The sequence below is a fragment of the Oncorhynchus clarkii genome, chromosome 29 (assembly GCF_045791955.1).
Source record: "Oncorhynchus clarkii lewisi isolate Uvic-CL-2024 chromosome 29, UVic_Ocla_1.0, whole genome shotgun sequence".
In the NCBI taxonomy this organism is placed as follows: Eukaryota; Metazoa; Chordata; class Actinopteri; order Salmoniformes; family Salmonidae; genus Oncorhynchus; species Oncorhynchus clarkii.
In genome coordinates this window covers 40,238,435-40,244,464 of record NC_092175.1, presented here as the reverse complement: position 1 = coordinate 40,244,464, position 6,030 = coordinate 40,238,435, and the positions used below count along the sequence as shown (strand labels likewise).

Sequence of the window (6,030 nt, the reverse complement as noted above, 5' to 3'; positions counted from 1 at the left end):
CACTGACAGAACACAGCCTGTTGTGACTTATTGGTTAATCATAACACACATCCACGTGCAAGATTGCAAGGAAATCCTTTTATGGGCAGGACATAGTAACATTGGGCAGGGTGATGTTCCGACCTGTTTTACCGGTTCTCTCTGTCCTTCCCTTTACAGGAAATCAAAGCTGAATAAGGTGTGTGTAGTAGTTGGCCTGTAGTCACTGCTGTTTTGTAATCATGCATGGACCAGAATCTCTGTTTGATACACAAAAAGAAGCTTGCTGTAGTTGGTGTGTTGGAATCAAGTCAAGGTTTCTCCACAAGTCCAGTGCTTGTATGGGTAGACCAGACGGAAGGTACTTTTGTTATTGTCTCTCATATTTACAATTGTTACAACTCAGAAACGTAAGATGAGGAAGAGGGAACAGGGAGAGAAGCAGGGAGACAGGGCGAGAAGCAAGATGTTAAGGAAGAATGAAAATCATTAATTGCTGTAATTGTATCTGTGATCTTAGATGAGACCTTCACATGGTGTTGTTAGACCGGGGTTATATAGTTCCATTACATAGCGTTGTTAGACCGGGGTTATATAGTTCCATTACATGGTGTTGTTAGACTGGGGTTATATAGTTCCATTACATAGCGTTGTTAGACTGGGGTTGTATAGTTCCATTACATGGTGTTGTTAGACTGGGGTTGTATAGTTCCATTACATGGTGTTGTTAAACTGGGGTTATATAGTTCCATTACATGGTGTTAGACTGGGGTTGTATAGTTCCATTACATGCTGTTAGACTGGGGTTATATAGTTCCATTACATGGTGTTAGACTGGGGTTGTATAGTTCCATTACATGGTGTTGTTAGACTGGGGTTATATAGTTCCATTACATGGTGTTAGACTGGGGTTGTATAGTTCCATTACATGGCGTTGTTAGACTGGGGTTATATAGTTCCATTACATGGTGTTAGACTGGGGTTATATAGTTCCATTACATGTTGTTAGACTGGGGTTATATAGTTCCATTACATGCTGTTAGACTGGGGTTGTATAGTTCCATTACATGGCGTTGTTAGACTGGGGTTGTATAGTTCCATTACATGGTGTTAGACTGGGGTTATATAGTTCCATTACATGGTGTTAGACTGGGGTTATATAGTTCCATTACATGGTGTTAGACTGGGGTTATATAGTTCCATTACATGGTGTTGTTAGACTGGGGTTATACAGTTCCATTACATGGTGCTGTTAGACTGGGGTTATATAGTTCCATTACATGGTGTTAGACTGGGGTTATATAGTTCCATTACATGGTGTTAGACTGGGGTTATATAGTTCCATTACATGCTGTTAGACTGGGGTTATATAGTTCCATTACATGCTGTTAGACTGGGGTTGTATAGTTCCATTACATGCTGTTAGACTGGGGTTATACAGTTCCATTACATGGTGTTAGACTGGGGTTATATAGTTCCATTACATGGTGTTAGACTGGGGTTATATAGTTCCATTACATGGTGTTAGACTGGGGTTATATAGTTCCATTACATGGTGTTGTTAGACTGGGGTTATATAGTTCCATTACATGCTGTTAGACTGGGGTTATACAGTTCCATTACATGGTGTTGTTAGACTGGGGTTATATAGTTCCATTACATGGTGTTGTTAGACTGGGGTTATATAGTTCCATTACATGGTGTTGTTAGACTGGGGTTATATAGTTCCATTACATGGTGTTGTTAGACTGGGGTTATACAGTTCCATTACATGGTGTTAGACTGGGGTTATATAGTTCCATTACATGCTGTTAGACTGGGGTTATATAGTTCCATTACATGGTGTTGTTAGACTGGGGTTATATAGTTCCATTACATGGTGTTGTTAGACTGGGGTTATATAGTTCCATTACATGGTGTTGTTAGACTGGGGTTATATAGTTCCATTACATGGTGTTAGACTGGGGTTATATAGTTCCATTACATGGTGTTAGACTGGGGTTATATAGTTCCATTACATGCTGTTAGACTGGGGTTATATAGTTCCATTACATGGTGTTGTTAGACTGGGGTTATATAGTTCCATTACATGGTGTTGTTAGACTGGGGTTATATAGTTCCATTACATGGTGTTAGACTGGGGTTCTATAGTTCCATTACATGGTGTTAGACTGGGGTTGTATAGTTCCATTACATGGTGTTAGACTGGGGTTGTATAGTTCCATTACATGCTGTTAGACTGGGGTTGTATAGTTCCATTACATGCTGTTAGACTGGGGTTGTATAGTTCCATTACATGGTGTTAGACTGGGGTTGTATAGTTCCATTACATGGTGTTGTTAGACTGGGGTTATATAGTTCCATTACATGGTGCTGTTAGACTGGGGTTATATAGTTCCATTACATGGTGTTAGACTGGGGTTGTATAGTTCCATTACATGGCGTTGTTAGACTGGGGTTATATAGTTCCATTACATGGTGTTAGACTGGGGTTGTATAGTTCCATTACATGGCGTTGTTAGACTGGGGTTATATAGTTCCATTACATGGTGTTAGACTGGGGTTATATAGTTCCATTACATGGTGTTGTTAGACTGGGGTTATATAGTTCCATTACATGGTGTTAGACTGGGGTTATATAGTTCCATTACATGGCGTTGTTAGACTGGGGTTGTATAGTTCCATTACATGGTGTTAGACTGGGGTTGTATAGTTCCATTACATGGCGTTAGACTGGGGTTATATAGTTCCATTACATGGCGTTGTTAGACTGGGGTTATATAGTTCCATTACATGGCGTTAGACTGGGGTTGTATAGTTCCATTACATGGCGTTAGACTGGGGTTATATAGTTCCATTACATAGCGTTGTTAGACTGGGGTTATATTGTTCCATTACATGCTGTTAGACTGGGGTTGTATAGTTCCATTACATGCTGTTAGACTGGGGTTGTATAGTTCCATTACATGGCTTTGTTAGACTGGGGTTGTATAGTTCCATTACATGGCGTTGTTAGACTGGGGTTGTATAGTTCCATTACATGGTGTTAGACTGGGGTTGTATAGTTCCATTACATGGTGTTAGACTGGGGTTATATAGTTCCATTACATGCTGTTAGACTGGGGTTATACAGTTCCATTACATGGTGTTAGACTGGGGTTATATAGTTCCATTACATGGCGTTGTTAGACTGGGGTTGTATAGTTCCATTACATGGTGTTAGACTGGGGTTGTATAGTTCCATTACATGGTGTTAGACTGGGGTTATATAGTTCCATTACATGGTGTTAGACTGGGGTTGTATAGTTCCATTACATGGTGTTAGACTGGGGTTGTACAGTTCCATTACATGCTGTTAGACTGGGGTTGTATAGTTCCATTACATGGTGTTAGACTGGGGTTGTATAGTTCCATTACATGGCGTTGTGCGCTATTTCCTATGTATGAATTTCAGTTCCCTATTATGAGTGAACTGCCTTTAGGAAGTAACACCCCCAGGAAGTGTCCTAAATGGCTTCATATTCCCTATATAGTGCACTACATTCCACCAGAGCCCTATGAAGTAGTACACTATACAGGGAATAGAAGGCCATTTGTGACGAATCTCTTGTGTAGGATCCGCCTCCTGAACAATGTTTTTCTACATGTTGGAGTGGTTTATCATGTAGGAGTGGCGTAAGTAAAAACGAAACTAAATCTGTCTTTGTTTTTCAGCAGGATCCATTTGGAGACGACAGAGCACAAGATAATCTCTATTCACGGAGAGAGGAGATAACAGAGTAAGTATCCAGAATGGAAATAGAGGAAAGACAGAGCAGATTAAAAAGTGATTTTCTAAATTATAGAGTATTAGACAGGAAGTTCATTGAATAACGGTTGAACTAAGTCCTTGTCACCGGCAACGTTGACAGAGGAAGTGAATGTTAAGATGGTGGTGGAGATTAGACCATTGTTAATAAAAAGTACTTTGGTGGTGAATGGAATAATGAATACATTTTTGATAACCACATACAATGACAATGGCAATTACATGAACATTCAATTCGCTATGAGTTTCATTACTGAGATTGCCCCTGAGGTGTATAACTTTGAACAGAGTTGATGGGAATTAACACATAGTGTAGAGTGTAGGATATCCTGCACACTGTTGTTCCATGGAAGTAGGAGTCCCAGCAAACATGTCCACATTGGCACGATGTGGGCCCAATGCAGGTTAAAACATTGGCCCCATGTAGGCCGCTCACATTCGACCGATGCGACTACACTGTACAATAACATACTACACTCTGCAGTATCCCTCATGTGTAGGAGTTACTATAGAATTTTGTCGTATACTGTAGATACTACAGTAATACTACAGTAATGTCTGCAAAACCACTACAGTTTTTTTTTAACTATAGTAAATACTACAGTATTTAATTTGCTTATACCCTGCCCATTCCCCTCCCCATATCCATATCAACTCATCTTCTAAACACTCTCCTGCAACCAGCCTCACCAATTTATATTTATAAAAAATTATTATTTACCTCAGATCTGTAATCCTCCAAGAAGCTAGCCAGAAACTCCAAGAAGCTAGCCAGAAACTAGCCAGAAGCTAGCCAGGAGCTAGCCCAGAAGCTAATCCAGAAGCTAATCAGAAGCTAGCCACGGTTTGTGGTCATCAGCTATCCTTTAGCTCGAAAATCTATCGCCAGTTTTGTACGGCGCAGCGCGGCTCGGAACGGAACATACCGGACCAATTTTTCTCTCCATGTCCCTGGATTTCAACTGCTCTCTGGACATTCATACCCGGATCTCACAGCTAGCTAGCTGCTATCCGTGTGACAGTCGGCTTTCGTCGATTCCGGAGCAAACATAGATTGTTCCGGTGCTAGCCAGCTCCGTCAATCACTCCTGAGTTCCATCATTTACTCCTGGGCTGCAGTCACCTATCCGGACCCGTTTCACTGCCTACGCGGAGCCCCACCGAGCCTTCACAACTGGACTGCCGACGTTATCTACCTGAAGGAGATCCGGCTGGCTCCTCTGTCGCGACGTTACCTGAACGCCCATCTGCGGCCCGCTAACCGTTAGCTGTCTTACCGGCTGCTATCTGAATAGACAATCGGACAATTTATTTATTTTTATTATTATTATGTTTTCTTCTCGGGCCTCTATAACTATATCTATTGTTCTTATTTTTGTTGTTGTTGTGTGATTTGGATTAATCCCCTCTACCTCACGGAACCCCACTAATCTACTGACCGAACGCAAGAGGTGGCTAACAACAGACTCCATCCTATGCTAGCTTGCTACCGGTTGGCTTGGCTAGCTGTCTAAATCGCCGTGACCCTCAACCAACCTCTCCACTCACTGGACCCTTTTGATCACTCGACTAAGCATGCCTCTCCTTAATGTCAATATGTCTTGTCCATTGCTGTTCTGGTTAGTGTTTATTGGCTTATTTCACTGTAGAGCCTCTAGTCCTGCTCACTATACCTTATCCAACCTATTAGTTCCACCACCCACACATGCAATGACATCTCCTGGTTTCAATGATGTTTCTAGAGACAATATCTCTCTCTTCATCACTCAATACCTAGGTTTACCTCCACTGTATTCACATCCTACCTTACCTTTGTCTGTACATTATACCTTGATGCTATTTTATCGCCCCCAGAAACCTCCTTTTACTCTCTGTTCCAGACGTTCTAGACGACCAATTCTTATTGCTTTTAGTCGCACCCTTATTCTACTCCTCCTATGTTCCTCTGGCGATGTAGAGGTGAATCTAGGGCGCTCTCTTTTGACGACTTCTGTAACCGTAATAGCCTTGGTTTCATGCATGTTAACATTAGAAGCCTCCTCCCTAAGTTTGTTCTATTCACTGCTTTAGCACACTCTGCCAACCCGGATGTTCTAGCTGTGTCTGAATCCTGGCTTAGGAAGACCACCAAAAATTCAGACATTTTAATTCCAAACTACAACATTTTCAGACAAGATAGAACTGCCAAAGGGGGCGGTGTTGCAATCTACTGCAAAGATAGCCTGCAGAGTTCTGTCCTACTA

At 41.5% G+C, this 6,030-nt stretch overlaps 1 protein-coding gene across 3 annotated transcripts in view; it reads left to right on the top strand.

Annotated features, from left to right (window-relative positions):
• The first annotated feature begins 227 nt into the window (after positions 1-227).
• LOC139387908 (sterile alpha motif domain-containing protein 9-like) overlaps positions 228-6,030 on the top strand; it is a 429,675-nt gene continuing 423,872 nt past the window's right edge. For 2 of the 3 annotated variants that reach the window (XR_011629234.1, XM_071134265.1), the window contains exons 1-2: positions 231-340; positions 3,694-3,758. The gene's annotated coding sequence lies outside the window, so the exon portion shown is untranslated. Of the gene's footprint in view, positions 341-3,693; positions 3,759-6,030 lie in introns of all 3 variants that reach the window. The other variant, XM_071134266.1, reaches the window with a different exon arrangement.